The following is a 27239-nucleotide window of genomic DNA, read 5'->3' on the forward strand; positions in this document are numbered from 1 at the left end:
CGAGGCAGACACATACGCCGAGGTGCTGAAGGCCATGCGAGGCGAGAATCGTCTCTAACCGTTGAGCGCGGATGTAAAAAGCATTCGGCGCACCAGGACTGGAGAGATGATGCTAGTGCTGAAGAAGGAAGCAGCTAATAAAGGTACTTCCTACAAAGCACTAGCCCAATTGGTACTTGGCGAAAAGGTGCAGGTAAGAGCCCTAACGGCGGAGGCAACTCTCCAGTGTAAAAACCAGGACGAGATTACCGACGCAGAGGAGCTCGCAGCCGCACTCAAACAGCAGTGTGAGATAGATGTACCAAGCGCATCGATCCGCCTGCGTAAGGGTCCGGCGGGCACGCAGATTGCCGCGTTCAAACTCCCCGTCGGGGATGCGAACAAGGCGATAGCAGTCGGCAAGATTAAGGTAGCTTGGTCAGTGTGCCCGCTCAGCATATACGAGCCGCCAGTGGCGTGCTTCAAGTGCTTTGAGCAAGGGCATAAGAACTGGGCAAGCAAAGGCCCAGACCGGAGTAAGCTCTGCAGGAAGTGTGGAGCAGAAGGCCATATCACCAGGGAGTGCAACTCTGCACCAAAATGCCTGATTTGCACGGCGAACAAGGGCCACACGACGGGCGGGCCTAAATGTCCAGAGGTCGTAGTTCCAAACAATAATGCAAACCTGAACCACTGTGAAGCCGCGCAACAGTTGCTGTGGCAGTCAGTCTCGGAGTCAAGTACAGACATCGCACCACTATCGGACCCATACCGCATCCCTCCCGATAACGGAAACTGGGTAGCGGATAAGGCCAAGCTAGCGGCGATCTGTACAACCGGTCGTTTTCCGGTCCAGGAAATAATTTCCACGAAGACTTCACAATAGCGAAGATCAACGGGTGTACTACTGCAGTTGTTATGCCCCTCCCAGGTGGACGATAGACCAGTTCTCGTCTATTCTGGAATCGTTAACAAGCGCAATAGTGGGATTGAGTCCCGTGGTCATCGGTGGAGACTTCAACGCCTGGGCGATTGAGTGGGGTAGCCGCTTGACTAACGCGAGAGGTTGGGCCTTACTCGAAGCTATGGCTAGACTGAACGTGGATGACGCGAACGTAGGCGACAAAAAAAACCTACAGTAGGAATGGTGCAGAGTCCATCATTGATGCGACCTTCTGGAGCCCGGGTCTAAACCATAGCTCGGACTGGAGGGTCGACGATGGATACACGCATAGTGACCATCTGGCGATTCGATATAGAATGGAATACGGAGGAAGACGGCCACAGCCGAAGGTCATCGACCGTCATCGGGGATGGCTGACTTCGCGATTCGATAAGCCGGCATTTGTGGAGCGAGTTATCACCATAGCCCTGCATTATATGCGTATGTCTCCGACTATCTGTGTAAGATTCTAAAGAACTATTTCCAGAACAGAGTCCTTGTGTATGAGACCAACACAGAGCAGAGGTCGATTAGAGCGACAGCAGATGTTCCACAGGGATCAATACTTGGCCCAACGGCGATTGGTCGTCGGGGCATCTGTGAAGCAAGTCTCCAACCGGAATCGCAGAATCAAACCCGGAAACTGTCCGGGAAGAAACGGTTTCGGAAGATCTAACACTGCCAGGAAAATCTTCGTCGGTGTAGAATAGATTCAACGCCGGGAACTATTTGAGTCTTGCGCGTGAAGATGTAGCGTCAAAGAGCGCGCGTTCCAACAAATTGCTAACTGGAGCCAAAGGGCTCAGCATGTGACACGCTACTAATATGAAAGTGGGTCACCAAATGGCGAGTATAGGAACTTACAAATTGTGATGAGGAGCCGAAGGGCTCATCATGACGTAGAAAGATATATTGAAGAAGCCGAAAAACTCGGTTAAAGTAGAATAACAAATTAGAAGTGATGCAAATAGCACATAACACCCTCCTTCGAGGTAATACTGTTTGGTGATGCCGGCAGAGAATAAGGGTAATGGCGTACTAACCCTAGGAGAGTGTCTTTAGTGAAGTAGGAATCACACAGAGTGTCAAATCTATACTGGAATGAGCATGGCATGTACAACTCAACAGGCCAGTCTATGTAAGATGTTTAACTCTTATGTGGCCGACAGGGCACACGGGTACCCAGCGCCCTAAAAAGCACGGTGTAGAAAAAAGCAAAAAAAATGTCGGACACATAACGTTTAAACTCCTAGTATGCATGAAAAAAAAAAAACACACAGAGGAAGCTCTCAGTCAATAACTGTGGAAGTGCTCATAGAACACAAGCTGAGAAGCAGACTTTGACCCAGATATGACGTTACGCAGAGAAAAAGAAGAAGAAGAATTACTTAAAGATTATCAATGTTATGCCATTTTACAGTAACACAAAATTGAAAATTTTCACATGCATAGCCGTTTCATTCAAGTGCCGTGTTAACATTTTTTCCCGTGCCTGAATGACATTTTTCCCGTATAGTTTTAGAATTATTGAAATCACTGATTTAACTACTAGTGTACATGCCAAAGGTTAACAATTTTCATGCTATTTTTTAAGGTTATCACACATTACATCAGAACTACATTTCTTCTTATCAGTACCGTTCAAACCAATCACCCTATCATTCCGTAAAAGTTTATTGTTATGGTACATAAACGTTTAATCTCAAGCTGGCTCTGCCATTTGAACAAACCAAAACGACATAATAAATATCAGCAAATTCTTGCTGTTCGATTTTAATTGGTACACACCAAGTTTCGGATTATCTCAATCGTACCTACTGAATCCTATGTGCTGTTTTGTCTAATGGCGTCATTCTGTGTACAGAGCTGCTGGAAGAGTGATGCAAAATCCAACAGAAAAAAATACACATTCGTTTGTGGATCGCACTGTATTGTCGACATTCGATTCAATTTACGCCCCACCACCACCATCACCACACCGCAGCAGCCATGTGCGCAAATGGAAAGTGGCATCTATTGCTGGTAGCACCTATCGTAAACTAGACAATTTACGAGTTTCAATTGTTTCAACGAAAACCAGCTCGGTAAACTGTCAGCCAAGTGGAGCAAGTATTCTGTAATGTAGTGTAATGTAATAAGTGTTTTATTCGGGCTCATTGTGTTTTGGAAGATGTTAGTTAGACTGAGGGATTTTTTCCGCATCATAAATTGAAATCACAAGTTTTCAATCGAACTTCCTGAAACTGCGGACTGAAAGTCAGCAGGCAGCCAAACTTGTTTCATGTTTATAAAAATCAGTGTGTAAAAATATTTTATTTTTTATCCTTGAATTTTGAGATTTATTTAAATTTCAACATAACATCAGTAAGAGAGATTTCACGTCTGTTGAAAAGTCACGATTCCAGCCTATCTTGCACATAAATTGTGATTATTACCGCGAATGATGACACTTTTCTTGCTTAAGCGGTTAAGCTCTTGTCTCCTACTCCTTGCGTACTCGGTAATGAGAACGTCAACGAATGACGATGATGCCTGTAATTAATCTCAAGCTGTCTTCGCTTCCACACTCTCTGCACTAGGAAGCCAGTACCTGTAGGTCTAGGTGGCTAGCACAACAGTGTCTGACGTTTTCCGGTGCTCTTCACCTCTGCAATAAATCGCTCATTAGGAAAAGGCGACCTGTGGCGCAAGTAATGATGACGGCGACGACGACGATGGTGTCGGTAATTAAAAAATGAACGGCTCTATGGGCCCTACTGCTACAGCCTGCCACTTTGGGCTGCTTATTGTCGAGTGGTTTTAACATTTCACCCCCTGCGGATTATCCCGAACCAGCCGGGAGATTTAATTCGAGTGTGCTTGGGACGTTAACTGCCACTTTTACACTGCATTCAACGCACCAGAGGTACCACAAAAATCATCGACAAGGAGTAGCTCTATTTGGATATAAGTTCACCGTCGTCCCATGCCTATCGAACTACAATCAACGATCGGCGACATAGCGCCACAAGCTTGCTCTTTATGAAACAACCAACAACAACCCAGACAATTCAAATCATGCGGAACAAACGGCGCGCGCAAAGAATGCGTTTGTATAATGTCGTACATAACCCGAAGGCGCCACCTAGTTTTTTTTTTTCGCCGGCTCTCGGTAATGCAAAAGTTTATAATCTCTTACCACAGGCGTGTGGTAAATTTATGTTTCTATCGCTTCCTAGACTATACTAGCCTGGATCAGCCTCTGATATTATCAGTAGTGAGCTGGTGACTCCCGCACTATGGGCCAATTTGTATAGAGTCTGACGGCCAAAATATTTGCTTAATATTAGTTAGGAATGTTGCATTGAAATTACGAAATAGCTAAATAGTTTCCTGAGAAATGCCTGTTTCAATTTATAAATAAAACTATTTTTATGATAGCTTTCAGCAACCTTAGGGGAGTTTGGTCGTTAATTGGGCGGAGAGATTGAGGTCTTGAGTAAGTCAGAGTATCTGTTCCAATGCTACAGACGGCTGATCCGAATGCCAGTCAGGATATCAGGCATCAGAAGGCCAGCTTCAGAGGCATCCCAACTAACATTTATTGTGATTGTAAACGTCAACAAAGCGTCCTCAATACGGCTCGATGCTGAGTTACTGTGTTGTACATATGGACGGAAGCTTCTATGCTAGCCTTATACCAATGAATTTGGCGAACTTAATCCACATGTATACGCTGTGCGAGCAGCTTCTATGCCACCAAGTCATGGCTCTTTTCTCGGCTCCTATGTAACCACTAACTGAATAACATCTTGAGAAGGCTGTTTTTCAGCCTTTTCACAATTGTTAAATAATAGTAATACGACTTCCCCAAATTAATCAATTAAATATAATTAGGTATCCATCGTGATGCAATACATGTGGAACTGAAATAATCGCTTTTAAAATTGAATAACTAAAGTACTTGCCGCTACTTGGAAACGAACTCCCGATCTCCATATCCAATGGTCCCGATGTTGTCCTCGCTGTTACACTGCTACATATAAATAGCATAGAAAATAGCCCGTTTTGTTTTACTCCAGACAAGGCTTCATAATTGTGCCATAAGAAACCTTACCCAACTTCAGCTTATGAAACATCAAACGCAATAATGTTTAAATTGAACAAGCTGTGTGGTTGCGCCAATAGTTTCTTCGTCACAGCTTCTAACTGAAAAAGTGTTCTATAAACAGCTACGAAGCGCTGCAGTTTTGTGTTTTTGGCAACATTACAAACTGTAATGTATAAAATCAGCTGTTTTATTGGCTGGGGCTCTTATTCAATTTGTATATCTTCCGGCAAATCTTCCGGAGTTGGATGAAAGTGCAATAAAAGCAACCCAAATAATTTCACAGCAAAGAGATGAATAGCTGTAAAGTATTTGTGTAGTAGCTGTATATCCCACTTAAAATTTGTTTTGACAATAATGTTTACATCCGACAAGCCGTGTTGGTATACCAACAGTTTCTTCATTACAGCTTCTAGCTGTATTTTTTTTTGTAATAACATGTATTTCTACACTTAAAACTAGCTGTAATCGCATAACGGCCTACAAAGTGCTGCTGGTTTGTGGATTTGTCAATATTACGAATTGTATTGTATAGTAGCAGCTGTTTTGTTAATGGGGACTCCTATCCGATTTGTTCAAGTTTTCACGTCTTCCGGAGTTGGAATAGAGTGCATAAGGGCAGCCCCAGTGACAAGTAATTGACTTGTTTTGAAACCGTGTATTAGCTTATGGTTTATATTTGATCAGCTTCTCTTTTATTCAGCGTTGACTGCTTCAATGCGATGGTTACACAACAGAAAGCAAATAACTGAAGCTTATAGCGCTGAAAATGTTAGTTGGGATGTTATTCTCCATTTTGGGACATTTTGAAAATTTGGTAAATGTTTTTTGTTTATTTTATTTTGTAAAACAATTCATTCATTATTTTTTTCGTGTTTGTCACCGTTAATAAAAACTGTGCGCAGCTACTTCGAAGTGTAATTCAGCCACTATTCATTCATCAAAGACTGCTTCAATGCAGTATTCATACAAACCGTAAGGCCATCCACCAGAAGTGCACTGAGGTGTTAACTTTACAAAGCTACAGCAATCGTTTGGTTGAATGAATTCAGCTACAACAAAATTACAAATATGCTGTATTCCGTGTCAAAATTTGAGCTAAATTCATTCAAGCAAACCATTGCATGGAAATCGGGCGTTTGTTCGATAAATTGTAAACTAGAGTAAGATATACACTATGGTTTACCACCGATCGGAAATTTCATTCGAATTTGTTTCTTAATTATTGCATTGTAAATCAAGCAGTTTTTTTTTGGAATATCTTCGAAAGTTTCTTTTAGAATACCTTGGGGGCCGTTCATGTACCCCGTGGACAGCTGAGAGGGCGGCTTCAAATTCAAGATGGTGGCTGTTTAATGGTGTTTTAGGCCCTTAACCATCCAATATGGGTATATTTGGTATGGGGAAGATATCCGGAGTCCAAAAGTAGCGACCAGAATATCAAACCACTGAATCAAATTTCAACAATCGCGCAACAACAATGTCAATGTCGTAACCTGAATTTGTTGCGACAATCTACTCGCTGCGACATAGACTTGTACCAACTTGAGCAGAATACGATAAAGATCGTTCATCACGAGTTTTGAGTTTTTTAGGCCTTGCTTTGTGATTTTCGAGGGGTAACTTCTAGTTGGTAAACATTGCAACGCTGTTGAAGATCTATCATCAAACAGTTTTGATTTTGATTTGGGATTTTTTGACTGGAACTGGATGTTATTGCGTAGAAACGGCTATCTCAGTCTTAATTTACGACGATTTATTTTATTCTACCCGACGTTTAGGCCATGGGTTTTAGCCTTTTTCAAGGGACAAGGACGATAGACAATTTTTTCCTTGAAAAAGGCCAAAACCCATGGCCGAAACGTCGGGTAGAATAAAATAAATCGTCGTAAATTAAGACTGAGATAGCCATTTCTACGCAATAGTTTTGATTTTGAGTTAGTAATAATCGATTCGCGAGTTGAAAAGTACGCAACAAATTAAGCTCCGGTTTTGTCACCAACAAAAAAAAAATAGATCATGTCATTATTTGTTACCGGCTGAGATGTTGAGATAAAGAGTAATCGCCGCGCCTTCTTCGTTGCTTCTTTTGTGCCTCTTTTATCCGATAATTTTCTTCACTGATTTGGTATGGGGAAGACGTCCAAAGTCCAAAAATGGTGACCGGAATATTGCGCACGAACCCCTAAATTGTATTCCCACCTTTGGGTTTCTGCACTGAAGCCCCAGCGCCAGATTCGGCGACAAAGAAGCATGACAGCCGTCACTGACAAGTTGGCAATCCTGATATTTGGCAGCGGTCATCTGCTAGTTGAGGGAGTGGATTGTTGTCATGTAAATATAGCATTTTGCTGAAAATGCATGGGTATTAAGTTATTTTTTTTATATTCTTAATCACTTAACCTAATTAACAGCTCTATTGTCCACTGGGGCACTACGTGAGCGATTTCAATTGACAGCTGTACTTACATTTCGTACAGCGCCTAGATTCTATTCTACTTTATCGAACTGGTTGCCTTTCTGCTGCTTTCACTTTTTCTACTTTATACCTAGTAGAATGATGAGCACAAGGATGATGATGGATGGCCGTTTCCTTTCCAGTCCGATTGGGGGTCTATTATGAGTAGCAGTTCGCCGATGTCCAGGTATCCGGGTCCGTTTGAGACATGGGGCTCAGAAGAGGGTCAGTGTCAGTTGCTCTCGGGGGAAAAGCAACTGACGAAAAATTGCAAGTGCCGGGGCTGGGAATCAAACCCATGACCATCCGCATATGAAGCGAACGTGTGACCAACTACGCCACGGGCCCCGGTGGGTATTAAGTTATCGTGGGCAGATTTCTTTCTGTGTTAGTGTGGAATTTGGCGATTTTTTGTATCGCGTAAGCTTTCGCTGGAAGATAACCTTATCTTATTTAGCGAAGCAAGGAAATTTTTCAATGAAAAAAGCAATATCCAAGATGACAGACTACAATCCAAGTTGGTGGCTCAAAATTCAAGATGGCGGCTGTTCAATGGAGTTTTGGGCTTTAAAACCATGCAATAAAGGTATATCTGATACATATGAGAAAAAAAATCTGAAGTAAAAAAATGGCTGCCTGAATTTCCAAACGGAGTTAAAACCAAAAAGACGGCTCAAAATTCAAGATTGCGTATTTTTTTAAGAGTTTGGGGTATCATCATCAAAAACACGATAAACGATATGGCTCATGGAGCCATGAAAAAGATTGTTGTTAAACGTATGAGGGTGTGATTTACATTATCATGTCACTTGAATTTTGTTGAAATGGGTCTTCGAAGGCACGACAAAGGCGCCATCATCACTAGGTGGATAAATTAGGGTTTAAAAAAATTAAAAAAATATGTGTGTACACACTTGAGCAAAAATTCAAACTTTTCCTTATTTTTATTCACTTAAACATATATAATTACTTAAATGGCTTTTCCCAATCATACTTCATTAAGATCCCTGAGGTTAGATAAAGAAATATGATAATTAAGAAAATAAATTATAAAATAAATAAATACATTCTCAATGGAATTGGCGAAGAAACAACAAATGAATTGAAAATTAATTCTCAATAAATTCCTAAAGCAATTGCAGAAGAATTTCCAAAGGAATTGCTATAAGAGTTACCAGAATAGTTGCCGAAGCAGTTTGTCTAAAGCAGCGTTTCCCAAACTTTCCCAGGGTATCGCCCCCTTGGAGCTGGAGAACAAATCTTCGCTCCCCCTGAGTAACATTATTATTTTATCAGCATTGCTTTTTAGCAAATGAATGAAATATGTGGAATTTTAATCGTGCTGCCACACATTTTGGAATTATGTCGTGCTGAACAACTGTTCATTTAGCATCGCTTAAACAACCTCGAACGTTAAAAAGTTTCATCCTTTATACTCACTCGCACTGATTGTGATGATACTAAGAATCTGGAAAATGATATTCAAATTTCAATATATGCAAATATTGACGTTTACACTTATTTCTTGGTAAAATACTTTTTGGAAGTTTATGAAAATAGCATATCAAAATAATTTTAGCGGCATCTATGAAACGACATTTTTCCAGATGAAGTTGAGGCGAATTTACTGATATGCTATAAGTAATTTCTCATAGAATTTCTGTAAAGTTTTCTACTGAACTCCACAAGATAAATGATGTCTAGAATTCCACCGGAAAATCATCTCAAAAACATAATCATAATTACACCTGAAAAGTCGTCATGATTTCCTTTGGAAAAACTTCACTTAACTATCAAAAATGTGTTCTTAAAATGTGCCTCGAATTTCTATTTATAATGAAAAAATCTGATAATATATTATAAACAAACATTTTTCATAAAGTTGGAAAAAAAATTCACTACATTTACTAACAAACAGAAAGCTTGTTAGCAGTTCCCCCATCCATTAAGAATTTCTTAATATGGCTTTTTTTTTATTGTCGTACTAATTGGGCCGAAGCGTCTCAGATTTTCATGAAACTTTTTCCACAGGCAGGTGGAATTTTTTAGTTTTCCCTTGACACTACTTACTTCTTAAAAATCATAACTCAAGAACGAAGCATCGTAGAAACATTTTTTTTAGAAACTGAAAGCAAATTTTCTCAGGAATTAAAAAAAAATGAACTGGAAAAAGTTTTCCACAGTTGAGAAAATTCGTAAAGAAAAGTCGGAAAAACTATGCCCGAACTCGTGGAAAATTTTCGAAAAAATATTTTTGAGAAGTTTATTTTATAAGCTTTAATCGCTGAAATTTTTGGAATGCACTTTTTTTTTGTTTTTGAGTTATGGCCAATTTGTTTTGTGGAGCCTCGTAGCTGTGCGGTTAGGATCACCAAGCTTATAATCGCACCATGCTATGGGGTGAGGGTTCGATTCCCGCTTCGGGCGTTGAAACTTTTCGTGAAAATAGTTTCTTCCCCGTTTCCACTGGTGCATGCTCCGTTCCCAAGTAACAATTATACTTTTGTGGCAATCCTTAAGTAATTTCTAAGATAGAATAATAAAACTTAGCAATAAAGCTCTTTGTTCTGCAAATCTGAGATAAAATAGGTATAAAACATCCATAAGACTAATCTGGCCCACTCTTCAGGAGATCTTCAAAGCTGCTTCAAGCAGTATTCAATGCTTTGAAACTAGTTGTATTTATGTACATGCGCTGATGATTGATTATAAGAACTTCATGAAACTATAACAAGAATATCTTGAGGCATATTGATCTTTTAGCTGTCTTTCTCAAAAGTGTCAACAGTGCATAATAAATGAAATCTTTTACCTTAGCATTATGCAGATGCAAACAAGTTTTGTTTCATGGATGAAATAATAATTGAACTGCGAATTAATTTTCATCAAATTGAAATGGCTAAAACATTTAAATTGCCTGACAGATCATTGATGACAGGGAATCGAAATTTTCCGTGCCATACCCACTTTTTCGTTGATATGCCACCCAAAACATACGAAAATTACAAAGCGCCTAAAAAATAATATCAATCATTAATATACGAAGACATAAATTTCCTTTAAAAACAAAAGACTACGCCACTTTTTCAATTCTTTCTAAGTATGGCTGCCGTTCCAAGCGAACAAAACTCATGCAGCCGCCATCAATTTTTATTTCCTTTAATCCAAATCCCCTCAAAACAATGATGAAACCAAGTCACCTTGCATGAACGCTACAGCCTTTATTGAAGATTGTTTTTACTAGTTATGATCTTAAGGCAGATTTGTTCGTCTTAAATGAAACTTATTCGTTTTATACAAGAGTAACAGCCTTTGACAATTGTTTGTTTACGTTTTCGATGCTAGAAAGTTGTCTCTGTACATTTCGCGGTGTTTCGCGTCAAGATGTGCCAATTCTATTTTGTTTCCCTGTATTTTTGCTATTAATAATGAAGTGCATCTTACTACAAAATACACTATTTGGCATGTGCTTGAGCAGAGTCACAGTAAGTACCCATTTCATTTTCGATTTGCATAGCTATGGCCTGTGTGAGAATCTTGTTGAAGGCAGGACGACAGCAACCAGCTACTCGCATTTTTGATTGGCCGTAAAATCATTATTTCGTTGATATGATTTCTTTTTAGCACAAGAATGGCTAAATTATCAGTGAGCAAACATGTTTATGTGTTTATATTTGCATGAGAACGCGGTTTTTCAACCAATTTGTTACATTCATTATTTGGATTGAAAAATAGTTCGTTGTCTTATTATCATTATTTCGCATAGTTCTTGTTCCAGAGTAATGGCTCTAGCTCAAGAATAGAAGGCTTTAAGAAGTTTTTAAAGGAGGATTAGCCAGATGAAATTCACTTCAATAAACGAAGCATAAACTTTTAATAAAATATGTTGATGTTATGTGTTGAAGATACCTTCAAATACACCTTAAAACTTATTATAAGATTTAATGCTCTTGTAAATTCAGTTGTTTTATGCGCGAATTTCAAAATTAACTTGAAGGCAACTTAAAAACCGCAAACGAACGAAGATTGTTTTCTCTTGATAAAAACAACTATAAATGTTCCATGAATTGGTCATGCTGTGATAAAGCTTCCATAAAAATAATCAAATCTAAAAGGAATTGAAATTGTTACTTGGGTTGTCCGTTGTCTAATGTTAAGTTTAAAACAGTCTTGTACAGTCGAAAGCTGAAGACGTTGTCCGTGTCTTTTAGTTGAAAAATGTCCAAATGTGCCATAAAAGCCTTTTCTTTGAAAAATCATAACGCAAGAACGAAGCATCGTAGAAACAAAGGTTTTTTTTTGAGAAAATGAAAGCAAATTTTCTCAGAAATCCAAAAATATATAAGCTGGAAAAAGTTTTCCACAAAATTTTCAACAGTTGAGAAAATTCGTAAAGAAAAGCCGGAAAAACTATGCCCAAACTGGCGGAAAATTTTCAAAAAAATATTTTTTTAAGGTAATTTGTAAGCTTTGATCGCTGAAATTTTTGGAATGTACTTTCTTTTCGTTACTGAGTTATGGCCAATTTTGTAAAAATGACCTTGTAAGCCTATATTATATGATCATTATTCACAAAATTTGCCACAACTCAGGAACGAACTGCATTCCAAAAATTTCAGCGATCAAAGCTTATGAAATTACTTTCTCAAAAATATTTTTTAGAAAATTTTCACGAGTTCGGACTTAGTTTTTCCGGCTTTTCATTATGAATTTTCTCAACGGTGGAAATTTTTGTGGAAAACTTTTTCTACTTCATATTTTTTTGAATTCCTGAGAAAATTTACTTTCATTTTCATTAAGAAACTACGTTCCTACGATGCTTCGTTCTTGAGCTTCATTTTTCAAAGAAAAGGCTTTTATGGCACATTTGGACATTTTTTAACAAAACTGGCTATAACTCAAAAACGAAAAAAAGTGCATTCCAAAAATTTCAGCGATTGAATCTTATAAAATAACCTTCTCAAAAATATTTCTTCGAAAAATTTTCACGAGTTCGGGCATAGTTTTTCCAGCTTTTCTTTACGAATTTTCTCAACCGTGGAAATTTTTTGTGGAAAACTTTTCCATCTCATTTTTTTTTATTCCTGAAATTTTTCTCTCATTTAAAAAAAAAACTTTGTTTCTACGATGCTTCGTTCTTATGAGTTATGATTTTTCAAAGTAAGTAGTGTCAGGGAAAAACAAAAAAAATCTATTTGAGTTTTCCGGAAAAATAAGCGACTTTGATTTTTTCTCAATTTTTTTTGTTCATATTTCCATGAGCCCTGCCTGTGGAAAAAACTTTATGAAAATCTGATACCCTTCGGCCCAAACTCGTACGGTTATAAAAAAAAAATCCCCAATAGTTGTATAGCTTTCCAGCTTCCTAGGAAGAACCTTTTGAAAACTCCTGTATCATATGTTTAGCCTTGTTCTTAGATGTTTTGTCAATAAGTTCGTAGATATACCAATTGAAACCGGTTCTATACACAACTTTGGAATTCTATATAATTAAGTTATGTTCTTGTGTACGTTTGAACCGGAATTCCATTGTAGATAAAAATGAAATGTCAAGAAATTAACTCAAATTTTATTTTTTTCACATTATTGAGTTTTTAATTATTGAAAAAATCGCCCTCCTTCATCATTATTTTCACCTCCCACGGGTTGATCTTCGCCCCTAGGGTGCTTACTTTGGCAATCAGGAATTATGAAGATATTGATTATTAAGGAATTATTAAGATATTGTGTGTCCCAGAAAGTATGGGAGCAACTTTGTAGCTCTGCCAATTGGAAATGGCTGCATAAACAAGCCCAATTTTTATACATAGGGTAACTGTTCCCTTCGTTGTGGTAGTACCTAATGTTGCGGTAGTGGCAATTGAGCACTTTTTCAACTGAAATGTTACCAAAAGGCATTTTTAATAGATGTATTATACTTAAATTATGAGATTGCACCATTTGTGTGCTTAAGATTTGCCCAAAAACCTATTTTAAAAAAAATATTTTCCTTATTTTTTTTGCTGCTGTGTTCCTATTGTTGCGGTAGTGTTCCTAATGTTGCGGTATCCCATATGATTTCAATGGGATACCGCAACAATAGGAACCAAAATTAAATTTTACCTCCATAATAGGAACAGTGTGCCTAATGTTGTGGTAAGCGATTTATGATCGAAAACAGAGAGAAACGATAGTTTTTATATTTTTCCAAGCAAATTTGGATAGAAAACTACCAACTAACGTTTTGCAACCCTTCATTAGATGGTACGATCATTGTTTTTAAAATGAATTTACCTTAATACCACAACGATGGGCACACTTACCCTATCTTGCCTTCATTAAAAACAAATGCCGAAGTCTTGAAGTTAAATTCGACTCATTGTTTGTATGAGGCAGTTCATTCTTTAGAAGACCTTCTCAAGGTTCTGTTAAATACCCATATTTTTCTAAAATATACCTTTATGCAATTCAGTATCATAATTTCTATTTTATAATACTCATTTCAATATCATAATGGCCTACTTTTCCGCACTGGTTCATTATGCAACTCAAATGAGTTGCATAATGAAAAATAGTTGCATAATGTTCATTATGCAACTCATTTGAGTTGCATTATGAACATTATGCAACTCAAATGAGTTGTATAATGAAAAAAATCATTGCATAAAATTTTGTATCCAACTCGTTGCAAAACTCGATTTTTTCAGCACTCTTCGTATTTATCCAACTCGGCAAGCCTCGTTGGATAAATATACGACTCGTGTTGAAAAAATCAACTTTTTGCAACTCGTTACATAAATAACTATTATAATTTATTTTATATGCAATAAATTTAGATGAATATTAAAAAAAGTAATTGGATCAATAGTGTCGCGATGAGAATTGTTTTTTTTTTAATATGTCGGATAAGTAATTACATTACATTGCAATAGTGCACAAGTCATATAAGAAAACGTTTTAAGTGGAACGGATCGGGTGTGATGGTTAGATAATACGTGACTATCACGCCGAGGACATCCCGACTAGAAGATTCTAACAAAAATATAAAATAATTATAACAAACCATGATATGTATAACTCATTGTGATATAATCATGTTCAACATCTTTCGTGTTTAAAAATAGTATAACTCAATTGTATCATATTATGTTATAAAGTTCTTCAATAACTCATTGTGGAATAATTTAGTTTTGATTCTTTGACATTCAGAATATCATTTTACACAGTTGTATCAAAATATGATAGAAACTAGTTTTCTTGAAGCTTGATTTTGATCTAATTATAACAAAATAGATTATTATTTTGATTAGACCGGTGCACTTTTTGTTACGATTTTAGTTATTTTAACATCATCCTGCATCTAGTTTATAACAAAATAAGTTATAGAAAAACTTCATAACATCATAACACAATGTGTTATAAATTTGATATATTTTTCTAGTCGGGATGGGATCGAATCTCACTCCCGACAAACTCACAAAATGTGAGTTCTACCTTCGCAAGGGAAATAAAGCGTGGGTCCGAAGACGAACTAGCTAAAAATCTCGTTAATACGGATTAAAAAATTAAAAAAAAATAGCAGAGAGATTAAAAATCAGTTGAAAATGGAAAAAAAGTTATAAGAATTGGAGTGAAAGTCACATTTTATTACACTAAAACTGAACTTCAAACCGCTTGTGCCACCTTTAAATTTCAATATTTTTGGATCAAACTCTGAGTCTTTTAAACACACAAACTCAAATTTTTACCAGTTTTCGTAAAAAAAAAAACACACATTGTACACCTAGTTCTGCACAATAAGCTTATTTGTAAGCTTGTTGATAGGTGTGTATATATTAAAATATCAACAATAATTGTCGCCATCATAGAATTTTAGGATTTAACTAAAGAAAGCTTATTTGATGCTAGTAATCATTTTGGCAGATATTTGACCTCCTGAAACACTATAGTGCACCAGTAGCCCGACGACATAGCACTATGTGAGATGCTTGGTCAAAGATATTTGTACTTGCATATAATACATAAACATCTGAACAGCGTCGGGCACGGTGAGAGACTAACTTCAATGACAAAAAAATAGCTCACAGTTTCCCACAAACAACATAACGCATAACTTTTTGTGTGTTCTCTCGGCATAGTTGCAAAACAGCTCCAGCAGCAGCGCAGCCTAGGAGGAGTCACTCCGACGACGACGACGACGATGACGCCGAGCTTCAGCGCTGAAAACAGTGGTTCGGATATAAAACACTAAACTGTATGCATGTTGTTATATCACCGCACAACCAACGCCATCAAGAGCCATCATCGTTTGGTTGGGTGGATGGAAATTTCAGTCTGAATTCCCGCGCGAGTGTTTTCAAGTTCCTCGACAGAAGAACCAACGCGCATTTATGCTCTATAGGTGTACCGTACCATGCCATACAATACCTAACTGTTGCACTACTGGGTATAGAGGTACGTAACAGCAACTCAGTCAAGCTTTGATGCGATCATCCAGCTTTGGTTACACGAGTTAAGATCGCTGCTGCTGGGTGTAATAGAAGCGTGATTTTAATGCATTCAGATTGGTATCGCAACACCCGGTTCAGCCATAAAGTGTGTAGAACAATAATGCTCAAAGTTGGATAACTCGAGCATGTGTGAAAATTGAAGCGCATCAATAGTTAATTGTTAAGCCCTGGATGCCGCAAGACTTCCTGTCTAGAGTGGCAGTAGAAGAGGCCGTGTCACGAAAATTACACTAAAAATGCTTTGATGAATAACTTATTTTTGTGGTATTTCTATCAGTGATTCTCAAAGTGGTGAGTTCGTTTCATGTTACTTTTTAATCTTAACAAAATCAACAACATTTCTTCTTTTTCTACTATTTGGCGTGACGTCCTCACTGGGACAAAGGTTCCCACTCAGCTTAGTATTCTATGAGCACTTTCACATCTAACTGAGAGCTTCCTCAGCAACAGACGATTTCGCATGTGTATATCGTGTGGTGGGCACGAAGATACTCTATGCCCAATGAAATCAAGGAAACTTTCTTTGTGAAAAGTTACTGGATTGACCAGGAATCGAACACGCCACCTTTCGTATGGTCATTCCCCCCCCCCCCCTCGCCCCTTTACAGCTATGGCTATAGGGGACCTTTACTGTTTATTGATTATAAAATAATATTATATTCTAGTAGACATTAAAACAAGTTTCTCACCAAAATTATTCGAATTATTGAACGTGGGGAATAAAGAAAAGAAAGGTGTTTGCCAAACTCACTGCAACCTAGGATAGATCGATGAAAAGTGTTGGATAACGAGCGATAAATGTGATCGCTTATACAGTGAAAATGCCTTTACCAACCAACCAACCAACCAACTAACAAACTAGCCAAAATCGCCAGTTTGCAAAGGTTATCCAATTTAATTGATTCGTGCCGACCTGTGCTGTTCCACTTGTCTCGAATTTCCTGGCTCTCCCCTCAAGACCAAGACAGCTGCCAGGTTCGAGCCCAACCAAGCTCAAAGCGCAGGCGATGAAATAGACGATCGAGCAAATGGTCTTCATCAAAACTGGTCGGTCGGTGAGGTGAGGCAACTGATGGGTCTGCTGCTGCTGCTGCTGCTGCTGCTGCTGCTGCTGGATAGATGGAGAGCATGGGATCAATTTTCATGCACCGTCCAATGGCCACTACTGTATTCCCACTCACCCTGCGGTCTGCTGTACCTTGGCCCTCGCGGTGTGTAATGAGCCGAAGAAGGGAAAGCTGGTGGAAAACAGCGTCATCACTTTCGTGCGGCTCTTCTTTGGCCGGTCTGCTGCCGCCGGTGAGTGTTGACTATGATAGGTTTGCTATATAGAGCAATTGCTGTATTGTTGTTGGCAGCCTTTTGAATGCGCCAATAGTATTCACATCATTGCTTTGATTAAGCACCAAAACAAATTGATTATGAAAAGCAAGCCCTTGCACAAGGGAGGGGTTTTGAGGGTTAAACCCTTTCCATTAACAATGTTCCTACTAGGCGCCCCTCCGCCTTTTGCCAAAATAAGGAATAACCCCTCTCTTGCCGCCGTATCTGTGCACATACCTGATGGAAAGTATGTGTTTTTATATATGAGGAAATTATGACAAAATATGTTAAGAAAACGCTGAAAGAGTTACAAAAGTTTTTCTGCAGAAATTCTGTCAGTAATTTACCCAAACTTACTCATGAAACTTGGCACGGTAAAGGCTGGATATGCTGCGCAATTTAGACCCCATTGTGATCCACTAGCCTCTGCCCAGCAACTCCTATCCCTACCTCCGCGTGGTACCGGCTGGAAACTACCAGCAACCTTTAAGGAATAGGGAAGATCAGATAATCAACCCCCGTAGAATTGCTTCTGCAAACCTAAGCGTCTGTTCTCCAGGAGAAGCAGCTCACAACAGCGTCTGATCCCCATGTTAGAGGCGGCTGATCAACGTTCGAGTGCCATGGAAGGACTCCAAGCACAACAGTGCACTATGGTCCTCCGGAAAGTAGAGGTTTTGGTGTCAGGCCCTACGAGCCAGCCGTAAAAATCATTGTAACGGAAAATCAGCAACAAAATAATACGAACTGAAACCAACCACAACGACCCCAGCGAACACAAAGGACTTGCGATTGGAAAATCGATACGTGGAACTGCTCAACTTTATTGGAAGCACCCGCATACTCGCCGATCTACCGCGGGTTCGGCATTGTAGCGCTGCCGGGGGTGTGTTGGACAGGATGTGAACGTTTTAGAGGTTATCATACCTTTTTTCCGCATCATAATCCTAGTCCTTGGCCTCCTTTCGTAGGACAGCCGGGGACTGGGGCTGGCGTTGAGGAGAGGGTCACCGATGTGGAACTTGCGGGGATAGCTAAGTCCCTTAGTGTAGGTAAGGCCCCAGGTCCGGACGGAGTTCTGAACCTGGCCTTAAAAGTAGCTATAGCAGAGGCTACCGAGATGTTCAGATCTGCTATTCAGAAATGCCTGGACGAGGGAGTTTTCCCAGAAGCTTGGAAGAGGCAGAGCCTGGTACTATTGCCAAAGGCGGGGAAACCACCCGGAGACCCGTCGGCATATAGACCAATATGCTTGATAGACATGGCGGGGAAGGTGCTCGAAAAGATCATCATCAATAGAATGTTGAGGTTCACCGAGGGCGAAAATGGTCTTTCGAGTAGCCAGTACGGCTTCCGGAAGGGGAGGTCCACCGTAGACGCTATCTTGTCGGTTACAAAAACCGCCGAGAAAGCACTCGAGCCTAAGAGGAGGGGAATTCGTTTCTGTGCGGTAGTGACTCTGGATGTTAGGAATGCGTTTAATAGCGCCAGCTGGTCTGCTATTGCCGATGCGCTCTTGCATCTGGGGATACCGGGGACCTGTACAAGATTCTCGAAAGTTACTTTCAGAATCGAGTGCTGGTTTACGACACGGAGGTGGGTCGGAAGTGCTTTCACATAACCTCAGGGACCCGCAAGGTTCCATCCTGGGTCCGGTGTTATGGAATGTCATGTACGACGAGGTGTTGAGGTTAGAGTACCCAGTGGGAGTGGAGATTGTCGGATTTGCCGACGACATTACGCTCGAAGTCTATGGTGAAACGATCGAGGAGGTGAAGTTGACTACCGACCACTCGATCAAGGTTATGGAGGCGTGGATGCGGTCCAGGAAACTGGAGCTAGCTCACCACAAGACTGAGGTGACGGTTGTTAACAACCCGAAGTCAGAGCAGCAAGCGGAGATCAGTGTGGGTGAGTGCACTATCCTGCCAAAGTGCTCCGTCAAACACTTGGGCGTGTAAAAGAGCCTCCACAGCTATTGCGGCACTGTCCCGGATGATGTCCAATAGCTCTGCGGTGTACGCCAGTAAGCACAAGCTTCTGGCTAGTGTTGCTACGTCCATACTTAGGTATGGCGGCCCGGCGTGGGGCACTGCGCTAAGTACTAAATGCTACCGACGGAAGCTGGAAATTACTTACAGGCTAATGTGCCTAAGGGTTGCGAGCGCGTATCGTACCGTGTCACACGACGCTCTCTGCGTCATTACTGGTATGGTGCCTATCGGCATCCTTATCAGTGAGGACATGGAGTGCTTCGAAATGCGCGGCACAAGAGGCATACGCAGGACTGCCAGGATGGCCTCTATGGTCAAATGGCAGCGCGCGTGGGACAGTTCCACCAAAGGAAGGTGGACCCATAGGTTGATACCAAGGGTAGATAGTTGGATTAATAGGCGCCATGGGGAAATTACATTCCACCTGACACAGACACTTTCAGGTCATGGTTGCTTTCAGGAATGCCCAGTGTGCAATGGTTTAGAGGAAACGGCGGAACACGTTTTGTTCGTGTGCCCGCGTTTTCGCACAATGCGTGACCGCATGCTTGCCACATGCGGGGAGAGCACAACTCCGGACAATTTGGTCCAGAGGATGTGTAGGGATGAGTTTGGCTGGAACGCCGTTTCAACGGCTAACACCCATATCGTCTGGGAGCTACAGAGAAGGTGGCGTGTGGACTCGGAGAATGGCTAGTTCAGATGCAGTACAAGAAGTGGTCCAGGGGTTCGGAGTCGGCTTCGTAGGTCATACCGGTCATACTTTACAGCGATTAAGTGGCCGCGGAGAGGAAGAACTGGTAGTGGTGCTGTCGTGGCGTCGGTCTACTGGGTTAGATCCAAGCCCGCGGTTGGAAAGGGGTCCTCGGCAAGGGTCGGGGCAGGTGGAGACCCTGCTGTCAGCAGCCTTCTGGTGCAGCTGATAGGGCCTGGAGAGTAGTGATACCCCTGCCTTCAGCAGGTCAGATCGGGTTGCACGGGGCATCAGTTCTTGATATCTGTCAAGCAGTTAGACGCGGGCGGGGTTGACCCTGCCGCCTTCCGAAGACAAAGGGAGTGGTGAGGACCACTCGGTAAACTGGCTAAGCGCCAGCATGCTACCGTGATGGACTCTCCAAAGCGAGTCATCGATGTTCGTTGCTGCAGGCTACGCAGCTAACCTTAAGGGTGCGATGTGCACTAGCCCCTCTCTGAAGCAATGCCTTCTTGGTGGTTCCGGAGAGACGAAGGGTTTGGCGACCATAGGAATGTGTTTTAGTGGGTCGAGAAGAGAGTAGTCCTGGCTTTTACTACTGTTGTAGAAGACGGCTTTAATCCCACACTACCCTAACCTCCCTGTTAGGGTGTTTGTTGAGCAGATTTTTTCCCCTATGAATTAGAAGAAAAAAAATACCTTCTACCAGAGCTGCGGCAACACACACGTGCTGGGAGCAGCTTTCATCGTGATGGATGATATGCAGAGGGGCGTGATCGGTTGGTGTCCGATCGATGGAAAAATGTGCAGGTTGAGGATCAAGAGCCGATTCTTCAACTGCAGCATAACAAGCGTGCACAGCCCACACTCCGGAAGCACTGATGGATGCCAAGGACGCATTTTACGCGCAGCTCGAACGCGATTACGACCGCTGCCCAAGCCACGACGTCAAGATCATCACAGGAGATTTAAACGCTCAGGTAGGCCAGGAGAAGGAATTCAGACAGACAATTGGGAAGTTCAGCGCCCACCAGCAGACGAACGAAAACTGCCTACGACCCTTTGATTTCGCCGCTTCCACAACATGGCCATACGTAACACCTTTTCTAACACAGCCTCCCTTATCGTTACGCCTGGAGATCACCACAGGAGACGGAATCGCAAATCGACCACGTTCTGATTGACAGACGGTACATCTCCGACATTACCGACGTCAGGATCTATCGTGGCGACAACATCGACTCCGACCACCATATGGTTATGGTCAAAGTGCTCCCAAAATTTTCCGTCATCAACAATGTGCGGTACCGGCGACCGCCACGGTACAACCTAGAGCGACTAAAACAACCGCATGGTGCCTCAGCATACTTGCAGAATCGCAGGCCGTATTGCCAGACGAGGGCGAGCTTGATGAGACCCCTCTAGAGGACTGCTGGTGTACATTAATTTGCTGTGGTGAGCTCGTCTTCCAACTGTCGCAAAGACCTTTTATCAACCAGTCAGTGCTGGCCACTGGGCCTTCTACTCTTTCTTACTCTCGAATGGAGGCAAAGGTTCGCACCCGCGTCACTCCGGACTCCGGAGGGCGTATAGAAAAGAAAGAGTGGCGAAGACGATACGACGACGACGACGACGTGACGTGCCTCATTGGCCCCGGTTGTGATTTATACTTTTGCTTTCATCGAAGAAGATGAACGAGAGTAGCAGCAGCGTGACCGGGGAGTGCCACGTCCGCCGCCGCCGCCGCCGCCGCCGCCGCCAGGGAAGGAAAAGTGCACAATTATAAGATGATGAAGGAAAATTATTTTTCGGGTTGTTATTGTGCTTTTTAGAAATCAAAAAATTGATTTCTGATGCCCCCGACGCGGTGCGGTGCGGTGGTGGTGTGCCTTTCTAGGGGATGAAGACAGGGAAGGTGTTTTCGCCATGCACTCTGGCACTTGGAGGTGACGAATGCGATTGCGACTGGCTGACTGCAAGCTGACAACCACCAGGCGACTTGGGCTGAGAGCAGGCATTTCATGTGAGATGATGCATTCGGCCAATTATGAGCATTACCAGATGAAAACATGGCATTACGCAAATGTTACACAACGAAAATTTTCCACTTATCATGTATGGCCGAAACAAAGAAACAACTGCCAATAGAGGTAACCAGACGCGTTGTTAGTAATTAGGCAAATTACCACTATCACTGTGAATACATGAAACGCAAATTAGTGCGCATGTTATTGACGCGATCGATGTAGGTAGGTAATAATGGCAAAATTGGACGACATTTTGAGGCACTCAGTGGGCTTTAAAGGCATTGAAAGGGTTTCTAATACATTATAGCTTCTTTGTCGCCTGAAGGTTGTAGACCCTGAAGGTGGCTACTGAGTCACTTCTCACTTCTCACTTTTGAACACTTTTTTTTCTAAATTTCCATGGTTGAACTCTCTGTCTTAAGTTCACTAAAATCAATTTCATGCTATTGACATACGACTGTGTGCTTGACTCTCATGGTTGACAGTAGGGGTCGCAGTACCGACCACTTTTAGTGAGTACCGGTATTTCGGAACTGGAGCTTACAGTACCGGTAGTACCGGTAAAATACCGGTACTGGGAATTTTTTTTACTCATGAAGAATGATCTATTGCATTGTAGATTTCCTAATTTCCAGTTGTATTTCGGTTTTCAGGGATGTCATATAAGCTAACCATAAAATACTAAATTGAACAAAAAATATAGATAGACAAAAAAGATAGAAAGAAATGAGCTGTATGAAACTGTTTTTGGAACTATTCTTATAGCTCAGTTTCACAGGCAGTATCTTGGTCAGTTTAAAATGAAAGAGGAACAACTTTACATTACCCAAATCAGATAGATAGCTGTGAGGTAAAGACAGAAGAAGTTGATTTTTCCTTGATGATCCAATGGATTCTAAAAACTGAAGAAATAACAAGAACCCCTAATCTAACAAGTTTTATTCTATGTTAGTTAATCCATTTCCAAACTTCAACGTTTATTGAACCAATCATTACTAAGATATCCTGGATTTGCAGAAAGGTTGCATATATGGAATGCTTGTTTGTCAAAGTAGTTGGTTTTAAATGTTTTCGTTTATTTTCATTGCATATTGGCTATACTAATGACCGGATCTCAGCATTTCGGGATTTCACGGTACCGAAAGTACCGGTACCAAGGATCAGTCAGTACCGGCATTTCGGTACCAGGAAATGGTCGGTAATACCGGTATTTTCGGTACCGGTACTACCGGTACTACATCCCTAGTTGACAGCTACGCAGCCTTGGGATTTAAAAAAAAACGAGTTGTTTTATTCACCCGACGTTTCGAAACGGGCATAGTGTCTTCTTCAGGGAGAAAATAATTACTATCGTTTTTTTTCTTCAATTGTTTTGTCTAATTGGAACTGTCCCTTTTTGTGTCGTTCATGGTACATGACTTCAGAATCACTTTAAGTTCAACGGTTTTTAGCAATGGCCAAAATTTCTTTTGAAATGCAGAATTGTTTTCGGGAACTATTTCAGGAATTCTAGTTGATACAGGGGCTGGCCAAAATGTTTGGGATAGACAACTCTTTTTTCGCTCACATAAAAGTTCAACATGCGGTAATTTTTCATAGAGTGCATAAAAAATTCTCAAATATTGACTGTTCGTCAACATATTATATGTGAGGAATTCCACGGGGTCATGTCAGTCGATCCTGAGCGACCATTTCAAAAGTATCTGAAATTTTGCACAGTTTTTCAATTTCATCTAAATCGCCATTTTTCGATATTAAACCTTCATATTCTCTCACGACTAACTTTTCAAAAGGGTGTATGCGAAAATAGTTCAAAAATTTTCTAAAAGCTGTACAGCAAAAACGGATTGTTCGATTGTTATGAATTTTTCAGCAAAGTTAGATAACTTAATGATGATTCCTTAGAAAATATACACTGTAAAAAATTTCTTCTTTTACTTAAAAAAAATATGATCTTTGTCACAAAAACTTAAATATCTCAAAACCCTATCTTTTTACCAACGTAAATTTTTTAGGGTAAATGGCCCATTATATCAGCTATCTTCCATAAAATTTTGGTGATGGTAAACGGATAAACAAAAAAGTTATGACATTTCAAACATTTCACAATTTTTACATTTAGTAACAAAAAAAAAATTTTTTTCTGTGTAAATTATTTCGAGAATTATATTTTGATGCTGATTTTATTGTAAAAGCTACCGCCTGAATTAAACGAATTGTTTTCATGATATTTTTGTTTGATTATTCATAATTACTATACAGTGGTTTTTCGGTTTTATCACGGTCAAAAAAAATTTTACCGTGATATAAACGAAACCGTGAATTTAGCGAAACGAGAAATAAATGTAAATTTTTTATCCAGAATCTTTCAGCTGCAAAATATATAAGTCGTAGCTTATATTTTTTAACTGTTTTGGTGGACTGGACAATGCAGTATTTATTTTATATTGATTTCGGAATGTTTTAAAACAAGTGTGATAAAAACGAAATAAAAATCGTGATATAATCGAACAGAAAACCGTGAATTTGGGCGAGTAGTGATTAAAACGACTAGTGATAAAACCGAAATGCCACTGTAGTATCTATTTGAAACTTAGACGCGATCCAGTGTTGTGATCAAAAATATTGAGTGTCATACTTTTTATTGTACAAGACTGGTGAAAAAATCCCTTGATAGTGTTGAAAAGCTGTTGATTATAAGAAAAATGGAATTAAACTTATTTTAAGACAAAAGCTGTATAATAAAAATTTAAATACGCGTATATGTCTAGTTTATCTGCAAAAATAAATACCTCTTAGAGAACAGACTTTATGATCGGAAAAATGCGAGTAACTTCAACAACAACAAATGCATGAAAAGTACATACCACAGACAAACAGACAAAACGCTTAGAATAATTTCCGTGAAAATCCATCGCCCAGTTCACACTACCACCACCTGGTGGAAATGTTTCACGAAACACTGTGTTGTGCAATATCGTCATCAGAAGGCGCTAGTGTGAAACGTCAAACGCAAAGAAAAACGATGGGCGCTCTTCTGGTTATGAAAGCCACAACCAAGATTCAAAATGATCGTTAAAGGCGTGGTCAATGAAAATTTCGTCAGTGTTACGTTTGTTTGTCTGTATACATACCATGACAATGCTCACGATAATGCAAAAAAAATACTACCGCTATGGATATTAAAAATTTTATAGTAAATTTTTTCTTCAGCCAAGCAAACAACACCAAACAAGTCAGTTAAAACTAATAAGTGATTTTGTTTATTATAATCTAACGAACAACATGAACAGTCGCTTTCTCAAAGGTCTTCAACTCAACGCTCTCTTGTAGACCGTTTGATGAAGAAAAAAATGTTCAAAAGAGTTACGAAATCTCACCGAAAGCACCATAGATAAACTGAAAGAGACTGGTTATGCCCAAATGTCCACATTGAATACAAATTTACGCATTTGCACGTCCTGCCGTCTAGACTTTGACAAACGAGCCATCTGTATATCATCGGTAAAGCAGAGCGCAGGAAGTTCGAAAACGACAACAACTGAGAAATTGCCAGAAGTGCTAAGTGCAGAGAGTCATGCCACCGTACCATCAGCGACATCTGTTTAAACAATTTAATCACGCCCCTTTTCAAAAATGCTTTGAAATATTCTAAAAACATCTATACCTATTTCAATATTTTTAACGTTGCAAAACACGCTTTCAACATTCATCTTGAAGAAGAGGGAAAACACTTGTCCTCAAATGTAACAGCAAATTAATGAATAAACGACTAATGCGCGCAGGGCGTGATAAAATCGGAACATTACTGTACATATAATATACATAATACATAATAAAAACAGCTTGTTTTGCTCACGCAAGGCCATTAACAATAAAAACAGCATCAAACTGCGATTTCCGGCCGAAATAATTTACACTAAAAACAAATTTATTACTAAATGTGAAAATTGCGAAATGTTTGAATTGTCGTAACTTTTTTGTTTATTAGTTTATCATCACCAAATTTTTATGGTAGATTTCTAATACAATGGACCGTTTTTCCTAAAAAAATTACGTTGATAAAAAGATAGGGTTTTGAGATATTTGAGTTTTTGTGACAAAAATGATATTTTTTAATGTTAACCTTCCGTAACTCGCGCGGTTGACTACCTACGTCAGCACCACGCTAATGTTGAGTACAAAAAGCGAGATTTTTTCAACGTGTTGTACAAAATACAACAGCGCGATCGTTCGAGGGTTAAAAAAGTTTTTTTTTTTCACAGTGTATATTTTCTTAAGAATCACAATTTAGTAATCTAGCTTTGCTGAACAATAAAATTAGCATCAAACTGCGATTTCTGACCGAAATAATTTAGACAGAAAAAAATATTTACCAAATGTGAAAATTGTAAAATGTTTGAAATGTTATAACTTTTTTGTTTATTAGTTTACCATCACCAAATTTTTATGGTAGATTGCTAATACAATGGACCGTCTTCCCTAAAAAAAATACGTTGGTAAAAAGATAGGGTTTTGAGATATTTGAGTTTTTGTGCTAAAAATTATATTTTTCATGTTAAAAAAAGATTTTTTTTCACAGTGTATATTTTATTAGGAATCACCATTTAGTTATCTAACTTTGCTGAAAAATTCATAGCAATCGAACGAAACATTTTGGCTGTGCAGATTTTTGAATATTTTTGAACCATTTTCACATACACCCTTTTGAAAAGTTAGTCGTGATTCAAAATAAAAATTTGATATCAAAAAATGGCGATTTAGGTAAAACTGAAAAACTGTGCAAAGTTTCAGTTCAATAGAAAATCATGAATTAAAAAATTTCCTTAATTTTGATGCTGTTGCTTGGAATCAATGATGCAGATGCAAATTTGAGCTCGATTGGTTAATCTTCCGTAAAGCTAGAACCGTTTTTCTAGGAATCAAAGTGGTATCTTAAGGAGTTGCTTCAAGTACTTTCACAAGGTTTTTTGTCCAGGAATCGCTCAAGGAAATTTTCAAGAATTTTTCCTGGAATATTCAAAGTTATAACAAGGAGTTTTTTTAAGGGATCCCTTCAGACAACCATCTAGGGATTTCTTCAGAGTTTCTTTCAGATATTCTGTAAAGAATTCTTCCAGGCATTTTTGTTTGACTTCTGGTGGAACTTTTGGAAAAAAAATCTTTGGAGGAATATCTTAAACAATTCCTACATGAACTTTTGAAGGAACCCCAGGAGATATTTTTAACGGAGCAACAGGAGCAA

Source organism: Aedes albopictus, chromosome 2 (assembly GCF_035046485.1).
Source record: "Aedes albopictus strain Foshan chromosome 2, AalbF5, whole genome shotgun sequence".
Lineage (NCBI taxonomy): Eukaryota > Metazoa > Arthropoda > Insecta > Diptera > Culicidae > Aedes > Aedes albopictus.